General features: G+C 54.9%; 1 long non-coding RNA gene across 1 annotated transcript; it reads right to left on the bottom strand.

The window, feature by feature from the left end:
- Positions 1 to 1,907: 1,907 nt before the first annotated feature.
- On the bottom strand, positions 1,908 to 12,755 carry LOC135182190 (uncharacterized). Its single transcript, XR_010305081.1, has 4 exons — positions 12,628 to 12,755; positions 10,978 to 11,056; positions 4,098 to 4,178; positions 1,908 to 1,981 (listed from the first exon to the last, which is right to left on the bottom strand). It is a non-coding gene; the product is annotated as an uncharacterized LOC135182190 (long non-coding RNA).
- Between the last annotated feature and the right edge of the window lie 6,878 nt (positions 12,756 to 19,633).

Here is a 19,633-nt window from a genome sequence, read left to right as displayed (position 1 = left end):
CAGCTGGCTACAGCCTCCCTGCAGGCAGCTGCAGACAGCAATGAGCTCTGCCCTGAGCCTCCTCTGCTGCAGGCTGCACCCCCCCAGCTCCCTCAGCCTCTCCTCACAGGGCTGTGCTCCAGGCCCCTCCCCAGCCTTGCTGCCCTTCTCCAAACACCTTCCAGCACCTCAACATTTCTCTGCAATGGAGGAGCCCAGAGCTGGACACAGCACTCAGGGGTGGCCTGAGCAGTGCTGAGCACAGGGGCAGAAGAACCTCCCTCATCCTGCTGCCCACACTGCTCCTGAGCCAGCCCAGGATGCCATGGTGTCAGAGTTTCCATGGAAAAATGTATTCCATCCCTGCCCAGCAGAAGCAAAGCCATGTCCTGCTGCTGGTAGCTGAGCTGTGACTGCCCTGGAAGCTCAGGCTTTCCCTTAATCAAGGCAGCTTTAGCTGTAGCAGAGCATCACTCCATGCAGCAGCAGGGCTGAGGACTAAATTGATTCTCTCCTTTCTCTATCTTGGCTAGAAATGATTCGATTATGTATTTAGCTGCTAATGGAAACTCATTAGTAGGTTTTCATTTCATGCTTGTTTGCACCTGCAATCCATTGCAGCTTGTCCAGAGGACTGTTTCATTTAGGGTGGGTGCCATAAATTTCTGTGCACATAAACTGATAAGCATCAGGCAAAATTCAGCCAACGTGGCCTGAAATAGCTCAGGGCCATCATTTTTACAACAGCACCGTTAAAGCAGCAGGTCTCTGGTGATTCATTGTCCCTTATTACTCTGCATATTGATGCTCTCTTCCTCTTCTCCTTAATTTTGTTATCTCTGCTAGCAAAAGGCCTTTGGTTCCTCCCCCTGCCTTCACCTGCAGCCCCACAGTGTTCTTGGCCATCCTTTCCAACCCAAAGATGGGACATGCCTAATGACTCTGGAGGGTAGGGGTGAGGGAATCATTCCCCTTAGACAGGCCTAGGGACCATGAGTTCTGGTGGGCCATGGAATGGTAGGGTTGGAAGGGATCAGCCAGGCCAACCCCATGCTAAAGCAGGGCAGCAGGCCCCTCATACAGGCTCAGCAGTTTCCTCTCTTGAGGCACCCAACTATGGAGATGTACCCCAGGATCCCAGCGTGGAGGGGTGGGAAGGGAGCTCTGCAGCTCAGCCAGCCCAACCCCCTGCCAAAGCAGGGCACCCTCAGCAGCTTGCCCAGCAGCACAGTGCCCAGCTGGCCTTGGCAGCTCTCCACACCAGGAGGCTCCACAGCCTCTCTGGGCAGCCTGCTCCAGGCCTGCAGCACCCTCACACCAGACAAGTTTTCCCTCGAGGCAGACCAAAGGAGTGGCAGAGCTGTGGGTGCCCTGCCCAAGGTTCTCCCTGGTGTGGTGAGTCAGGAGTGAAGCTCATCAGGCACTTTGTGTGGAGGTGGCTGCTGAGGCTCACACTGTGTTTGCAGCACCAGCTGCTGCCACCACTGCTTCCTCCCACAGCAGCCTGCCCAGTGGCCAACTGGGGCTGGGAACAATTCAGAGAAGGAGACTCCACAGCCTCTACTGGAGGAACTTCTGCAGCTCATACCTCCTCCTGTTCAGATGAAACCCCCTGGGCTCCAGTTTGTGCCCCTTGCCCTGCCCCTGAGCAGCACTGTCCCCATCCTCTCAACTGCTGTCCTTTGGAGACTAACCAGCTTTGGAGACTCACCAATGTCACAGTATCACACAGTATCACAGTATCATCAGGGTTGGAAGAGACCTCATAGATCATCAAGTCCAACCCTTTACCACAGAGCATGTCCTCCTTTTATCTCTTTCATCTCCCTTTGCTCTTGCCCATGGGAGACAGAAACAGCTCAACCTCAGCCAGAGCCCCCAGGAGTCAGAAACTGGAGCAGTCATCCTGACTTACCCATCCAGAACTCCTTCAAGCATCTCCACCTTGGTCACAGACCACCCTGAGCTGAAGGTCAGTGGAAGAATCTCCTGGAGGGAGAACCTAGAAGAAGTCAGGAGGTGAGAGGTGTGGGTGCAGCAGGTGACCAGAGCCTCCTCATGACAAGCTGCTGGGCACTTTATTTTGCAGGTGGGAGGTGAAAGCCTCCCCTCAGCCTGGTCAGAGAAGCGGAATCTGATCACAGTAATTATGTCCCGTTTGATTTTCCTGCTGCAGGAGGAAAAACTCCTTCAAGCTCAGCCAGGATGAGTCCAGATTGGTGAGAGCTGGCACAAAGATCTGCCTTCCCAAGCAGCTCAGCTGGCTGAGGGGCTGCCTGCGCTGCCCACCGGGGGAAGGGGAGAGCAGGACCAGGTTCTGAAGGTGCTCATTAAGTGGTCGTGGTCCATACAAATCCACTTTCCAATTAGGCAGGTGGATGTGTAGTGCCTGCAGGCCAAAAACCAGCTCTGGGGAGGAAGGGTGGGGGGGTGGGAAAAGTGGATTCCAGAATAGAAAGTTGAATTGTTTCTGCTCTGCCTTTTAAATGAGCTTTAGCAGCATGCAGCTCCCAGCCTTGTGAACTCTGCAGATTGAATTTCCTTGCAGTAATGACCACTAGGAATTAGTGAAATGTTAATCTGCCCACCTGCTGGCCATGATTATACAGGGCTCTAATCAACCTGATTACAAAAGAAAGCAGATTTCTGCTTTTGGGCAGATTTTGGTTTGCTGCTGTTGCCTGCTCCTTGCCTTTTTCTTCAGGAGCTGGGAAAAAAAAAAAGAGAGAATTCCTCAGCCCTTTGTTTTAGGGCAAAAGCAACAATTCAGATCTCTAAAAGGGGAGCAGTGGGGGCTGGCAGCAGTTGCTTGACAGCAGATAAAGGAATTGATGCTCCAAGGATTTATTTCAAGGCAGAGAAATGGAATTAGGAGCCCAAGCTTTAGCTGGCTTTGATGAAGTCACTCTGCCTCGGTGCCTTCCTTTGCAGCTAAACTGCTCTTAATGAGCTTGCTAATAATTGCAGGAGGGCAGCGTCCTTAGAGGGGCACAGGAGGCTGAAAGACACAGCTGGGGGTCCTTTGAAGCTGCAGTCAAGAATGTGGCACCCACCTGCTGTCCACCCTGAAATGTACCAGGGGAAGCTGTGCCAGGGGGAGGTCCAGGCTGGATGCTAGGAGGAAGTTGTTGTCAGAGAGAGTGATTGGCACTGGAATGGGCTGCCCAGGGAGGTGGTGGAGTGGCCATGCCTGGAGGTGTTGAAGCCAAGCCTGGCTGGGGCATTTAGTGCCATGGTCTGGTTGGTTGGGCAGGGCTGGGTGCTAGGTTGGGCTGGGTGAGCCTGGAGATCTTCCAGCACCTCAACATCTCTCTTGAACTGAGGAGCCCAGAACAGGAGACAGCACTCAAGTTGTGGCCTGTGGACCTTCAAGATCATCCAGTTCCACCCTCCTACCATGTGCAAGGACACCTCCCACCAGCACAGGCTGCTCAAGGCCTCATCCAGCCTGGCCATGGGCCTTATTTTGGAGTTACTAGCAGGAAATGCATAGAGGGCAGGTGCCAGGAGGATGGGACCAGGCTTTTTCTATGGCCCTTTTCTGGACACCTTCTAGAATGGGCTGCCCAGGGAGGTGGTGGAGTGGCCATGCCTGGAGGTGTTGCAGCCAAGCCTGGCTGGGGCACTTAGTGCCATGGTCTGGTTGGTTGGGCAGGGCTGGGTGCTAGGTTGGGCTGGAGGAACTTGGAGGTCTTCCAGCACCTCAACATCTCTCTTGAACTGAGGAGCCCAGAACAGGAGACAGCACTCAAGGTACTCCAACCTATCCCTCCCCTGGCACAGTGTCTGACTGATGGCTGAAGGAAATGGCCTTGCTCAGAGTTCTCTTCTCAACAGCCCCAGCCCCCAGAGCACCTCAACTTCATCTGAGAGCAGCTAAAGTTCTCTCCATGCTTGCACACCACACACGGAGCCACCCCTGGCCTGAACCCCATGGTATCAACTCCTCCAGTTCCACATATTCCTGCTGGTTGTCTGGCACCAGCCAGGGCCTGGGGAGCATTATTCCACCATGAGCTTTACCACAGCCAGAGAAACAGGGTGGCAGTTATGAAGGCAGTGTCTCCCAGGCTCTGCCTGGCATCTCCATGGTGACAGTCTTAGGGTAGCTCTGTTACCTGCATGATAATCTCCTGTCTCCCATCTGATCTTCCTGGGCTTTTCCACTTTTCATCCTTCCCTCTGAAGGTGTGAGGCTCCTAAGGGAGAGGAATTGACAAATATCCAGGTGCTCTCCAGAGCAAAACCAAATCTTTTCTCCTCTGCACTCCTACAGCTCACTTCACCTTGGCCATTCTTGCAGGGAGAGCTGCTTGTGGTGGTAGAAATTTGCCTTCTCCAGCTTGAAATGGGACTAGGAGAAGGGTAAAAACCACCTTGCTAAAGCAGACCTCCAAAAATGAAAGGCCTTGGGGGTAAGACCCAGTTCCCCCCAACCTCTGTTCCTCCCAGCCCTGCTTCTCCCAGTGTAGGAGCTCCACAGCCAACCTCTGATCAGTGCCAGACACTCTGTGGCTCACAGGGAACTGCTTGAGAGGGTACAGCAAAGGGCTATGATGATGATGATGATGAGGGGGCTGGAGGAGCATCTCTCTGATTAAGGAAGGATGAAGAACTTGGGGCTTTTTAGCCTAGAGAAGACTGAGGGGGAGCTTGCCAATGCCCATCAATAGCTGAAGGGTGGGTGCCAAGAGGATGGGGTCAGTCTGGTTCAGGTGGTGCCCAGGAACAGGACAAGGGGTAATGGGCACAAACTTGAATGTAGAAGTTCCACCTAAACATGAGGAGGAGCTTCTTTAATTTAAGGGTGATGGAGCACTGGAACAGTTTGCCCAAAGAGGCTTTACTGTCTCCACCTCCAGACTAATTCAACATCCACCTGGCTACCATCCTGGGCAACCTGCTCTGGGTGAACCTTCTCTGGCAAGGGATTTGGATTGGATGATCTCCAGAGGTCCAAGCAACCACTAGAACAGGTTGCTCAGGGTCTCATCCAACCTGGTCCTGAACACCTCCAGGGAGGTTGTGGAGCACAGAAGCACCCAATGTGATCACATTGGGTGCTTCTGTGCTCCACAACCTCCCTGGGCAACCTGTGCCAGTGTCTCACCACCCTCACTGCCAACAGCCCTTTCCTAACATCTACTTTCAATCTCCCCTCTACCAGTTCAAACTCATTCCCCTTTGTCCTGTCATTATAAGACCTTGACAGTAGTCCCTCCCCAGCCCTTCTGTAGCCCACTTCAGATCCTGGAAGGCCACTACAGTGCTATGGTCTAGTTGATTGGACAGGGCTGGGTGATAGTTTGGGCTGGATAAGCTTGGAGGTCTCTTCCAACCTGATTGATTCTATGATTCTATAAGGTCTCCCCCAAGCCTTCTCTTCTCCAGGCTGCACAGACCCAACTCTCTCAGCCTGGCCTCAGAGCAGAGTTGCTGCAGCCCTCTGAGCATCCTTGTGGCTCTCCTCTGGACTGGCTCCAGAAGTTCCATGTCCTGCTTGTGCTGGAGGCTCCAGGTTCTGTCATGCAGCAAAGCACTGCTAACAATTCCCAGTTGCCCATATCAGCTGTAAAACAGCTCTCAGAACAGGCTCTGAGCCCCTCCTGAGGGCCCAGGGAGCCCAGCAAGGAGATGCCATAGCGTGTTGGCATCTTGGTGGCCTCCTCTGGACTGGCTCCAGAAGTTCCATGTCCTGTTTGTATTGGGGGCTCCAGGTTCTGTCATGCAGCAAAGCACTGCTAACAGACAATTCCCACTTGCCCCTATCAGCTGTAAAACAGCTCTCAGAACAGGCTCTGGGTCCCTCCTGAGGGCCCAGGGAGCCCAGCAAGGAGATGCCATAGTGCGTTGGCATCTTGGTGGCCTCCTCTGGACTGGCTCCAACACTTCCATATCCTGTTTGTATTGGGGGCTCCAGGTTCTGTCATGCAGCAAAGCACTGCTAACAGACAATTCCCAGTTGCCCCTATCAGCTGTAAAACAGCTCTCAGAACAGGCTCTGAGTCCCTCCTGAGGGCCCAGGGAGCCCAGCAAGGAGATGCCATAGTGCGTTGGCATCTTGGTGGCCTCCTCTGGACTGGCTCCAACACTTCCATATCCTGTTTGTATTGGGGGCTCCAGGTTCTGTCATGCAGCAAAGCACTGCTAACAATTCCCAGTTGCCTCTATCAGCTGTAAAACAGCTCTCAGAACAGGCTCTGAGCCCCTCCTGAGGGCCCAGGGAGGCCAGCAAGGAGATGCCCTACCGGGCTGGCATCCCCAGCGGGCGGTGGGAGCGAGCTGGCAGGACCACTGCTCGCTCCCTCTGATGTTAACAGGACAAGGCTTCATTAAAATTGTTTTCATCCCCTGTGTTTGATGCAGGCAGTGGGAAAGAGGCTGCCCCAGCTGCCTGCTGTGCTTCACAACTGTCACTCCGGCAGCACACGGCTTGGTGGGGAGCGGAGAACAAAAGGCAGGGCTGATTGCTCTGCAACCACCCGATTAACTTGTGCGCTTTGGCTCTCTGGTCTGCTCCTGCTTACGGGAGAAACAAATGCATTCGCTGGCCAGTGCTGATGCTCAGAAGGCTGCGCAGCCGCCGGCCCCCTCCGCTCCTCGCAGGGCTGGGTCACCTCACACCCTGCCAGGGGAGCCGAGGAAGGGCTCTCCTCCTCTCCTTCCAGGTACCAGCGCTAAGGTTAGCTCCTGGAGGTAGCAACTGCTGTTTAAACTTTCACAAAGAGGTAGGTTTGGAATCTCAGGGCCTCACTCCCTGCTCATTTGAAACAAAGGAGGATTATATAAGGAGGAACATGAGCTGCAAATAGGAGCCCAAAAATGAATTGACTCTAAGCTGCAGCTGAGCAGAGCTGAGCCATCCAAAGTGATGAGTGGCCAAAGTGTGTCTGTTCCTCTTGGGTAGTCCTGAGGCTGGCCAGGGCCAAGCCACTGCCCAGGTTGAAGCACTCCTGTGGGCTCTGGCTGGCATCTCTGCTGAATTTGGCTCTCCCATGACTCAGGGTTCAGGGAATTATTAAGTTTGGAAGAGACCTGTGAGATTACCAAGTCCAAGCATCAGCCCAACACCTCCAGCCCCACTCAGCCACCTCCCACAGTGCCACAAGACTTTCAAATGCCTCCAGGGATGGTGACTCCACCTCCCTAGGCAGCAACCTGCACCAGTTAACCACCCTGGTACCACTTCCACAGAGTCAGAGACTCCCCAGAAGCTCAGAGCTGTCTTGAAGCTTCCATTAATGTGGTGCTAATGAAGTTCTGCCTCCCTAGAGACAGAACGAGCTGAAATGAGCTGCCCAGGGAGGTGATGGAGTCACCAACCCTGGCTGTGTTTCAAAGTGGTTTGGATGTGCTGCTTAGGGCTATGGTTTAAGGTGAATCTTGTTGAGTAGGGTTCCAGGTTGGACTTGGTGCTCCTGAGGGTCTCCTCCAACCTGGATGTTTCTGAAGCTCTGTGGAGAGGGCCAAGGATGCTGCCAGCACCTTAGCAGCACCAGGTGGAGGTTGTGCTTACTGCAGAGCACCCCCAGACCACTTCTAACAGAGTAAGAGGCAATGGTTTGAAGCTAGAGCAGGGCAGAGGTAGGCTGGACATCAGGAGGGAGCTCTGCACTGTGAGGGTGGTTAGACACTGGAGCAAGTTGCCATGGGATATGGTTGAGACACTCAGGATCAGCCCTGATGTGCTCCCGGGCAGCTCTAGCTGGAGATGTCCAACTGCAGGGGAGTTGGCCAAGATGCCCCTTGAGGATCCCTTCCCAGCCAATGCAATCTGTGAAAACCAATTCCACCACAGGCTTGACCATTCCAATGGAGAGAAAAAGCCTGAGCCCACACCTGATGCTCTGGCTGCAATTGGCAGCCCAGCTGTCAGCCCTCTGCTGCACACACCCAGGCTTGCGTGTGCCCTGCTGCCCCTGCTCCAGCCTCTGCTGGGCCAGAAACCACAGCCACAGCCTGGCTGCTGAGCAGATCAACTATCTTGCTGCTAAATCCAGCTGAGGGCATGTCTGGGATTCCTTGCAGGAGCCTGTCTGCTCCCTCCAGCCCAGAATACTCCAGAGCAGGGCAGCTATGCAGCCTCTCCTCATTTAGCTAAGTGCTGTTGGCTGCTGCGAGGACCAGTTACAGCTGCCAGGCTTTAATGAGCTCCTGTAAAACCTTTAGCTGAATCTCCCTAATTGCATTTAAAGCACTATATATACCCCCCACACACACATAAACCTGCTAAAATAGCTTCCACTTGTTCTGGCATGCCAGAGCAACCTGCACTTGGTCAGTGTGTGCTAAAGGCTGCATCCCACCACAAAGCCCAGCTGCAGCTGAGCTCCTGCTGTCTTGCTAATAGCTAAAAAAAGGGTTAGAAAGACTTCTCTTAAGCACTGACATCTAAAGGAGAAAGGAAAAAGGCTCAAGGAAGAGTTGAGGCCTTCCTCCTGGGATTTGCTCTAGGACCCACAGAATGCATTAGGTTGGAAGGGACCTTTCAAGCTCATCCAGTCCAACCCCGCTGCAGTCAGCAGGGACACTTGCAACTACAGCAGGTTGCTCAGAGCCACATTAAGCCTCACCTGCAATGTCTCCAGGAATAGGGCCTCTGACACCTCCCTGGGCAACCTCAGGCAGTGTCCCACCAGCCTCACAGTAAAGAACTTCTTCCCAATGTCCAATCTAAATCTACCCTTCTCTAGTTTCAAACCATTGCCCTTTGAGCAGCTGCTTCCATACAATCAGAGAATGGTTTAGGTTGGAAGAGACCTCAAAGCTCAGCCAGTTCCAACCCCCTGCCATAGGCAGGGACACCTCCCACGAGAACAGGTCACTCAAGGCTTCATCCAACCTAGTCATGCAGCTCCTTCCCTAGCTCTGAACAGACTTCCCTGGATGGGCTACCCTTACCTCCCTGGATGGGCTCCCACTGCTCCCCTAAACAGGCAACATCAGACACAACCCTCTGCTGGGCTGCAGCAAGAGCAGTGTGGGCACTGGGCAAGGGAGGGGATTCTGCCCCTTGGCTCTGCTCTCCTCACACCCCACCTGCAGTCCTGGGGGCAGTTCTGCAGCCCCCAGCACAAGCAGCACATGGAAGTGTTGGAGCCAGTGCAGAGGAGGCCACCAAGATGCTGAGAGGGCTGCAGCAGCTCTGCTGTGAGCACAGGCTGAGAGAGTTGGGGCTGTGCAGCCTGGAGAAGAGAAGGCTCCCAGGAGACCTTGGAGTGGCCTTGCAGGATCTGAGGGGGGCTACAGGAGGGCTGGGGAGGGACTATTGACAAGGTCTGGTAATGCCAGGATGGGAAGGAATGGGTTTGAAGTGGCAGAGGGGAGACTGAAAGTGGATGTTAGGAAGAAGTTGTTGGCAGTGAGGGTGGTGAGACACTGCCACAGGTTGAGGGTGGTGAGACACTGGCACAGGTTGAGGGTGGTGAGACACTGCCACAGGTTGAGGGTGGTGAGACACTGCCACAGGTTGCCCAGGGAGGTTGTGGAGCACAGAAGCACAGAATGTGATCAAAGATCACATTCTGTGCTTCTGTGCTCCACAACCTCCCTCAAAGTATTCAAGGTCAGGTTGGATGAGACTTTGAGTAACCTGTTCTAGTGGGAGGTGTCTCTGCCTATGGCAGAGGGTTTGAACTAGCTGAGCTCTGAGGTCACTTCCAACCTAAACCATTCCACGACTCTAAGTTCCCACTGATTCCCTGGATGGTCTCCCATCACTTCCTTGGATGCTCACCCTGAGCATCCCAGCTGAGATGCTCAGAATTTGCTGACAGAGACTCCCTAATCAGGCAGAAATGAAAATAAATGGGGGTAAAACTTCTCCTGCTCTAATCAATAACAGTAATATTGCTGGCAGTGTAAAGAGTGGAAAAGACAAAAGCTCTCTCCCTCCCTCCCTCCCTCCTCTGAAGACTCTATTACCAAGCTAAGCAAAGTTCATTAAGAGCTGCTGAAGGGAGCCCTAATTTCTCATCTAAGTTTTATGCACCACCACTGACATTTCAGTCAATGGCAAACTCAGCCAGGACAAAGCACAACCTGTGAGAACGCCCTTGGGCAATGAACTGAGCAAAGCACTTGCTGATGAAATAGGGAAGAATCAGCCCCAGCGTTTTTCCTGCCCCTCAGCAAGGTCCTCTGACAATCATCACCCTCGATAGCTCCTAAGGGAGGGCTGATGATCCTCCTCTTCTAAGTGGCATGCACACCAAAGCACAGCTCAGCTCAGCAGGACGTAGAATAGAATCACAGAGTCAGTCAGGGCTGCAAGGGACCACAAGGAGCAGGCAGTGCCAACCCCCTGCCATGCCCGGGGACACCCTACCCTAGAGCAGGCTGCACACAGCCTCAGCCAGCCTGGCCTCAAACACCTCCAGCCATGGGGCCTCAACCACCTCCCTGGGCAACCCATTCCAGCCTCTCACCACTCTCCTGCTCAACAACTTCCTCCTCACCTCCAGCCTCACTCTCCCCACCTCCAGCTTTGCTCCATTCCCCCCACTCCTGCCACTCCCTCACAGCCTCAAAAGTCCCTCCCCAGCTTTTTTGTAGCCCACTTCAGATCCTGGAAGGCCACAAGAAGGTCCCCTGGGAGCCTCCTCTGCTCCAGCCTGCACAGCCCCAACTCTTTCAGTCTGTGCTCACAGCAGAGCTGCTGCAGCCTCTGAGCATCCTCCTGGCCCTGCTCTGGACACACTCCAGCATCTGCACATCCCTCTTGTCATAGAGGCTCCAGAACTGGATGCAGTACTCCAGGTGGGGTCTCAGCAGAGCAGAGCACATCAGAGGGGGAGAATCCCCTCCCTGGCCCTGCTGGCCACACTTCTGCTGCTGCAGCCCAGGCTCTGCTTGGCTTTCAGGGCTGCAAGTGCACACTGCTGGCTCCTGTTGAGCTTCTCCTCCAGCAGCATCCCCAAGTCCCTCTCCTCAGGGCTGCTCTCCAGCCAGGGACATTACTCCATACCCAGGAATTACCACACTTAAGACATATTTTACCTCTTTCCAGGTAAATCACACCTCCTTGGATGCCACCAGCACTGGAGGGAGCAGTGGGGTGCTCAGCCATGAGGCCTGCCTGGAAACAATTAAGGATAGAATCAGAGAATTGTTTTCTTTGGAAGAGACCTTTAAGATCATTAAGTCCAAGTGTTAGCCCAGCACTGCCAGGTCACCACTCTGCCATGGCCCTCAGCACCACACCTGAAAGGCTTTCAAATGCCTTCAGGAATGCAGATTCCACCACTGCCCTGGGCAGCCTGTGCCAGGTCTTGACAACCCTTCCAAGGAAGAAATTGTTCCTCACATCCAACCACAGAATCACCATGGAATCAGGCAGGTTGGGAGAGAGCTCCAAGCTCAGCCAGCCCAACCTAGCACCCAGCCCTCCACAACCAACCAGACCATGGCACTAAGTGCCCCAGCCAGGCTTGGCTTCAACACCTCCAGCCACAGCCACTCCACCACCTCCCTGGGCAGCCCATTCCAATGCCAATCACTCTCTCTGACAACAACTTCCTAACAACATCCAGCCTAGACCTGCTCTGGCACAGCTTCAGGCTGTGTCCCCTTGCTCTGTCCCTGGCTGCCTGGCAGCAGAGCCCAACCCCACCTGGCTACAGCCTCCCTGCAGGCAGCTGCAGGCAGCAATGAGCTCTGCCCTGAGCCTCCTCTGCTGCAGGCTGCACCCCCCCAGCTCCCTCAGCCTCTCCTCACAGGGCTGTGCTCCAGGCCCCTCCCCAGCCTTGCTGCCATTCTCTGGACACCTTCCAGCACCTCAACATCTCTCTGCAATGGAGGAGCCCAGAACTGGATGCAGTACTCCAGGTGGGGTCTCAGCAGTGGGGAGCAGAGGGGAAGGATCACTTCCCTTGCCCTGCTGCCCACACTGCTCTTGCTGCAGTGCAGGCTCTGGTTGGAGCAGGTGAGCCTTGGGGTCCCTTCCAAGCTGGCACTGTGTGCTTTATACTGCCTGGAAGAGTCACCAGAGGCCCACTCAGGCTTTTGGTGTCTCTATTGCTGTTCACACCCAGGTCCAGGAGGCGCAGGCACCAGTCTGGAGCAGCAGCAGGACGGAGGTGTGGTTTGCAGATAATCCCCCCCAGAGGAATCCTCAGACTGAAATCCCCCCTCTAGGCTGCAGCCTCTGGGAGCCTCTTGCAGCTCTGCTGATGCACTTTCTATTCCAAGACAAAGGAAGCTTCATAGAATCATAGAATCAAGCAGGTTGTAAGAGAGCTCCAGGATCATCCAGTCCAACCTAGCACCCAGCCCTATCCAGTCAACCAGACCATGGCACTAAGTGCCTCATCCAGTCTTCTCTTGAAGACCTCCAGGGACAGTGCCTCCACCACCTCCCTGGGCAGCCCATTCCAATGCCAATCACTCTCTCTGTGAAGAACTTCCTCCTAACATCCAGCCTAGACTTCCCCTGGTGCTGCTGTGCCATTAGCAGGTATCCCCTGCTCCTCCCGGCCGCCCCCACGCACAGCCCAGAAGTAACTGAGCGGGTGGCTGCCGACAGATTGCTGTGTACAGGGGATAACAGACACCAGCAGCAGGCTGCAGAGGAAAGGGAAGTGGGAGCTGTGAGAAAGCAGCGTGGCAGCAACTCCTGCTGCTGGGAATCACTGTCACTGTCACTCCTACCTTGTGCAGCCTGCTTCAGAGCTGTCAAAACAGGCAGCCGCCGAGGCGCCACCGCTCCGCATCAGCTCTGCCCCACAGCACTCCAAACGCTTCCATGCCCACAGCCTGCACTCCTCCTGCAAACACAGCCTTGGTGGCAGAGCCTGCAGCACACACATGCAAGAACCACAGAGTCATAGCACGGCAGGGCCATGGGTTGGTTAATGAGGTGTTAGGTGATAGGTCTGACGGTCTTGGAGGTCTTCTCCAACCTGCTTAATTCTGTGAGACTGCAAAGGGACTTCTGAGAGTTGAGTTCAACCCTGCTGCCAAAGCAGCATCACCCAGGAGTGCAGCCAGATGGGCCTTGGCAGCTCTGCACACCAGGACACTCCACAGCCTCTCTGGGCAGCCTGCTCCAGGCCTCCAGCACCCTCACAACAAACAACTTTCTCCTCCTGCTCACATGCAACCTCCTGGGCTCCAGTCTGTGCCCAGTGCCCCTTGTGCTGTGCCTGGGCAGCACTGAGCAGAGCCTGGCCCCAGCCTCTTGCCCCCCACAGCTCCTTTCCCTCTTGCTGAGCATTGCTCAGCTGCCCTCTGGGGCTGCTCTTCTGCAGGGTCTCAGCTGAGTCTGGCCCCATCCTCTTGCCTCCCACCTTGAGATTCCAGCACCAAAGTTCAAAACCCAAAGCTTTTCCTCAGGCTGAGGTGGAAGCTCCTGGGTCCCAGTTTGTACCCACTGCCCCTTGTCCCATGGCAGGACACCACTGAAGAGAATGACACTTTCTTGGCCAGGTCTCTCAGCCTTTCCTCATCAGACAGATGTCCCAGGTCCTTCCTCATCCTCACAGCCTCTGTTGGACACTCTCTTGAATAATGCTTACAACTTCACAGATTACACTGGCATGGAAGGGACCCTCAAAGGTCATCCTGTCCAGTCCCCTGCAGGCAGCAGGGACACCTCCAACTAGAGCAGGCTGCCCAGGGCCACATCCAGTCTAATCCTGAACATCCACAGGGATGGGGCCTCAACCACAGCCCTGGACAACCTCTTCCACTGTCAGGAGCTCCCTCCTGCTGGCCAAGCTAATTCTGCCCTGCTCCAGTTCCAAACCATTGCCTCTTGTCCTCTCCCCACAGCCCCTTCTAAACAGCTCCTCCCCAGCACTCCTGGAGGTGCCCTGCAGATCCTGAAGTGCAGCTCAGAGCTCTCCCTGGAAGCTTCTCTTCTGCAGGCTGCAGAGCCACAGCTCTCTCAGCCTGGGCTGGTAGGAGAGGTGCTACAGCCCCACCATCCTCTCTGTGGCCTCTCTGTGGCAGGTCTGTGTCTGTCTCCTGTTGGGATGTCAGAGCTGGGCACAGACCTCCAAGGAAGGTCCCTCTGAGGGTCCCTTCCAGCCAGATGCCTTCTGTGAGTCTCTGCTGCAGCCACTGTGGCAGGGATGTGATCAGAGCCACTTCTGACGGGGGGCAGAGGATTCATTTACTTCTCACACCTCTTTCTGGGGTCAGAGGAGATGGTAGTGAGAAGGTAGGGACTTGGGGTGGGCTGCAGCCTCTGGCCCTGTGTCTTGCCTGCTCTCCTTACACTGGGACTGGCTGAGCTTTGAGGTCCCTTCCAACCTAAACCCTTCTGTGGTTCTCAGTCGCTGCAGCCCTCAGCCTGCTGGCCCTGCAGGCATCCCCCTGAAGCAGGCTCCTTGCTGAGCTCTTGTACCTCACAGATTGCAGTGGCTTGGGAAGGACCCTCAAGGGTCACCGTGCCCAACCCCCTGCAGGCAGCAGGGACACCTCCAACCAGAGCAGGCTGCCCAGGGCCACCTCGAGCCTCACTTCTAGGGAGGGGACCTGACTCACAGCCCTGGGCAGCTTCTTCCAGTGTTTCACCACTCTCACCGTGCAGAACTTCCTCCTGATGTCCAACCTAAACCTCCTCTGCTCCAGTTTCACACCACTGCCCCTTGTCCTATCCCCACAGGCCCTTCTGAACAGCCTCTCCTCAGCCTTCCCCTTCAGTTACTGAAACGCTGTGGTGCTCCATGTAATGCAGTATCTGGGGCAGGGGGGGGAAGTGCTGCCTCTCTGTGTGTGTCACTGTAAATCCACCTCACCTAACACTGAAGTAATAAAACCCTGAACATCCTTAAATCTTGAGAAACATCCACCCTTTGTCCCCTGCAGCATCCAAGCCTTGTTGCACAGCTCAGCACTGCCAGCTAGCACAGGGGGGTTTATATCACCTCCTGGATAAGAAATTCAATCAATGGTTATTAAAGGAAACAGCTGGAGAGTCCTCCAGATGTCACTGGAATATGACTGTCCTGGAGGCTACATGAACAGCAAACTTGGCCCAAGCTCAGGAAAAGAGGGGAAGGTTCTCAACTCAAGTGAGATGGATGCTCAACACCCTTTGACAACTTTTCAGGTGGGCTATAAATGGAGGAGAAGAAATATCATGATTGCAGGGTGGGAAGGCAAGGGAATATCTAAGGAGGAACCCATCCAAGGGGGAGAAGGTCATGTTCTGTTCAAACCACCTGAACCCATCACCATGGACAAGCTTTATGGTAGAATGACATCCCAGACTGGCTGTAACCTGAGCATCTACAGCACAGACCCTGGAGATGGGAAGGAGATCTGGAAGCACTTCACAGCAGCTGATGCCAGTGGCTTCCTGTGTGCCACAGGATCCCAGCATGGTGGGGGATGGAGGAAGGGACCTCTGGAGACCACTCAGTCCAACCCCACTACTTCAGCTTGCCCAGGGTAACAGTGCCCAGCTGGGCTTGGCAGCTCTCCACACCAGGACAGTCCACAGCCTCTCTGGGCAGCCTGCTCCAGGCCTTCAGCACCCTCGCACCTCCTCCTGCTCAGGTGGAACCTCCTGGGTTCCAGTCTGTGCCCACTGCCCCTGGTCCTGTCTCTGGCCCCAGCCTCTCGCCCCCCACCTAGAGATACCAGCACAGGGCCACTAAGATGCTGTGGGGACTGGAACATCTCTCCTCTGAGGACAGGCTGGCAGAGCTGGGGCTGCTCAGCTTGGAGAAGAGGAGGCTGAGGGGGGAACTTATGAATGCTTACACAGAGCTAAGGGGTGGGTGTCAGGAAGCTGGGGCCAGACTCTTCTCAGTGGGCCCCAGTGGCAGGACAAGAGGGAATGAGCAGAAACTCAAACTCAGGAGGTTCCATCTGAATGTGAGAAGGAACTTGTTTGAGTGTGGCAGAGCACTGGAGCAGGCTGCCCAGAGAGGTGAGGGAGTCTCCAGCTCTAGAGAGTTTCAAGGCCCACCTGGAGATGTTGTTATGTGATCTGCTTTAGCTGATCCTGCTCTGGCAAGGGTGCTGGACTTACAGAATCACAGCACCATGCAGGCTGGCAAAGCCCCTCAGGGTCACCAAGCCCAACCTAGAACCCTACTCCACAAGAGTCACCTTAAACCATAGCCCTAAGCACCCCATCCAAAGCACCCTCATGCACAGCCAGGCTGGGTGACTGCACCACCTCCCTGGGCAGCTCATTCCAGGCCCTGACCACCCTCTCCCTGAAAAACTCTTTCCTGATGTCCAATCTAAACCTCTCCAGCCTCAGCTTGAGGCCATCCCCCCTTGTTCTCGATGACCTTCAGTGGTCCCTTCCACTCCTTACCCTTCTGTGCTTCTGTAAAGCTAACAGCACAATCCCTGAGCATTTGGAGGAACCTGGAGCTGGCTTCACCAACCTCCTGCTCCACAGCAAAGAACCTTCCCAAAGAAGCTCTTCACACACAGAACCCCATTCAAACCCAGCAAGGGGCTTTGATGGAATCACAGAATGTCAGAGGCTGGAAGGGTCCTCCAAAGCTCATCCAGTCCAACCCTCCTGCCACAGCAGCATCTCCTAGAGCAGATCACACAGGAACACATCCAGGCAGGCTTTGAATATCTCCATAGAGGGAGACTTCACAACGCCCCTGGGCAGCCTGTTCCAGGGCTCTGCCACCCTCACAGGGAAAAAATTCCTCCTCAGGTTTCCATGGAACTTCCTCCTCCTCAGCTTCCACCACTGCCCCTTGTGCTGTCCCTGGGCACCACCCAGCAGAGCCTGGCTGCAGCCTCCTGGCACTCACCTGCACATACTGATAACCATTAATGAAGTCACCTCTCAGTCTCCTCCTCTTTCAACTGGCTGTCTTCAGCTGGAAGCCCAGAGCCAAGAGCAGGAGGTCGGTGTGGTGCTCACAAAAGCCTGGTGGCTCTTCTTGCACGGGAAGAAAAGGAGCTGAGCAATTATTCCTAACCTCACACCGAGTCCTGCAGCCAGCCAGGCAGACTTGGCAGGCTGCAGCTAATTGGCTTTACAGCAGAATGAAGCTTGGATTGAAGTGCCTTGCTTAAACCAACAAATACTACACAGACACACTCCCCCCCTGCCTCCCCACCCTGCTCACAGTACTCTGGAGCATGTAAAACAACCACCCCACCTATTAGCATAGGGGAAACGCAGGGATCCTTCCTGCTTTCCCAAGCAGAACCCCACAAGTGAATAATTCCAGGCTGTATCCTGATCCATAATTTAGTGGCTGCAAGAAAGGCTGCCTGCGGTTGACATTTCAGGCTGCTTTTGAAGTTCACCGAAGCCCTGCAGTTACCGAAGGGAGGGGACCACGGCTGGGGAAAAGCTTAAGGTGGGCACAGAACAAAAGGTGGGTGGGGAAACAGCTCCCAAAAGCTAAGGCAGGAGGGAACAAAAGGCGGTTACATAAACGACAAAGAGGGGGAAGAGAAAGAGCGGAGAATGGGAATGGATGCAGCCTGGAGTTTACCCAGCACAGCATTCAGGCTCTGCCGTGGTGATTTATGGAAATCAAAGAGCTCTTTAAGGAGCCCAGCAGGCAGCAGGTGCCTCTGCTTGCCCGTGCGAAGAGGAGGAGCAGCAATCAGCAGAACCTTCGCTCCGCTGGGCTCTTGTCCTGTTTCATGCTTGGAGTCTCAGAGCTGAGCTGTGCTGCTCCGGGGAGGCTTCACCAGCCTCTCCCTGCCCTGGCTTGCCCTTTCCGAGCAGCCATGTGCAGAGCTCTGCCAGGCATGCCTGGGAATCACCCCTGCCAGGGGAGCTTTCACAGCAGCGACACAACCACCTACACGCTCGGGCTGCGGCAGCGCTCAGCCTAAACCTGCTGCTGGCTCTGCGCTCTCCCAGGGCTTCCCCACAGCCTCACACAGCACTGCTGAGCGTGGCCCAGGTCCCTTCCCAGTCCTGCCTTAAAATCCCAAGGAGTGGCCACATTTGAGCCCCCAGCACAAGCAGGACATGGACTGATGCTGGACTCAGTCCCCGGGTCCAGATCACAGCTCACAGGATGTTAGGGGTTGGAAGGGACCCAAGGAGATCATCCAGTCCAACCCCCCTGCCAGAGCAGGACAATGCTGTCTGACACATCCCACTGGCCTCTGCCCACCCATCCAGCCTGGCCAGGTCCCTCTGCAGGGCTCTGCTACCCTCCAGCAGCTCCACACCTGCTCCTAGCTTGGTGTCATCTGCAAACTCACTGCTGCTGGACTCAATGCCCTGCTCCAGCTCATCAATAAAGACACTGAACAGGCCTGTGCTCAGCACTGATCCCTGGGGCACAGCACTGATGCCAGCTGCCAGCTGCATGTGGCACCATTCACCACCACTCTCTGGGCCCAGCTCTGCAGCCAGTTCTTGACCCATATCACAGTGAATCTGTCCCAGCCATGAGCTGCCAGCTGTGCCAGGAGCTGCTTGTGGCAGACAGTGCCAAAGGCTTTGCTGCAGTCCAGGCAGACTTCGTCCACAGCCTGCCCTGCATTCATCAGGCAGGAACCTGATCATAACAGGAGATCAGGTTGGTGAGACAGGACCTGCCCTTCCTAAACCCAAGCTGGGTCTGATCCCTTGGCCATCCTGTAGGTGCTCTGTGATGGCACTCAAGACAACCTGTTCCATGACCTTGCCTGGCACTGAGGTCAGGCTGACAGGTCTGGAATTTCCTAGTTCCTCCCTCCAGCCCTTCTTGTAGATGGGCACCACACTGGCAGCTTCCAGTCTCCAGGGACCTCTCCAGTGAGCCAGGACTGCTGACAAATGATGGATAAACATCTGATGCTTAATAGAAACAAAGGCCCCAATCTTGTCACTCCCCAGCACAGTGCTGGGAATTCCACTGGAGACAGGGATTTCATAGAAGGGGTTGGGTTGGAAGGGACCTCAAAGCTCAGGCACTTCCAACCCCCTGCTATGGGCCAAGGGACAGCTCCCACTAGAACAGGTTGCTCAAAGCCTCATCCAACCTGGTCCTGAACACCTCCAGGGAGGTTGTGGAGCACAGAAGCACCCAATGTGATCAAAGATCACATTGGGTGCTTCTGTGCTCCACAACCTCCCTGGGAAACCTGTGCCAGTGTCTCACCTCCCTGGGCAACCTGTGCCAGTGTCTCACCACCTTGCCAGTGTCTCACCACCTTGCTGTGAAGATGACCTTTATTGCTGGCACTGCTTGACAGGAGGGATGAGAAGCTCTGTGCCACTGCTGTCAGCATCCCTGTGCTGGTGCCAGGCTGGCTCCATGTCTCTGCTGACATTTAAGGATATCAGTGTGGGTTGCTCTGGGCTGGATTGGAGGCATTCAAAATGTTGAAGTGGAGAGGTGGTGTGGCAGTGCAGGGCCACTCTGCACTGCTGCCTTTCAGCTTTCACCTGCTGAGGCAGCTCCACCTGAGCCCTGAGCAACCTGTCCTAGTGAGAGGTGGCCCTGTCTATGGTGGGGGGTTGGAACTGGCTGAGCTTTGAGGTTCCTTCCAGCCTAAACCATTCCATGACTCTCTAATGAAAGATGGACATGTGCAAAGTGGGAAACTGAGGCTTGGAGGGGAACAAAAGACAGAGAAGTTCCAGCACAACAGCTAAGATGGGAAAGAGGAAAGGAAAGGTGCAAGAGCTAAGGCTACACTGGTTAAAAATGCCCACTTGAATGGGTTGGCTTGGATGGGACATCTAAAGGCCATCCAGCCCAACCCCCTG

Source organism: Pogoniulus pusillus, chromosome 16, assembly GCF_015220805.1.
Source record: "Pogoniulus pusillus isolate bPogPus1 chromosome 16, bPogPus1.pri, whole genome shotgun sequence".
Lineage (NCBI taxonomy): Eukaryota > Metazoa > Chordata > Aves > Piciformes > Lybiidae > Pogoniulus > Pogoniulus pusillus.
This window is presented reverse-complemented; position numbering and strand designations above follow the sequence as displayed.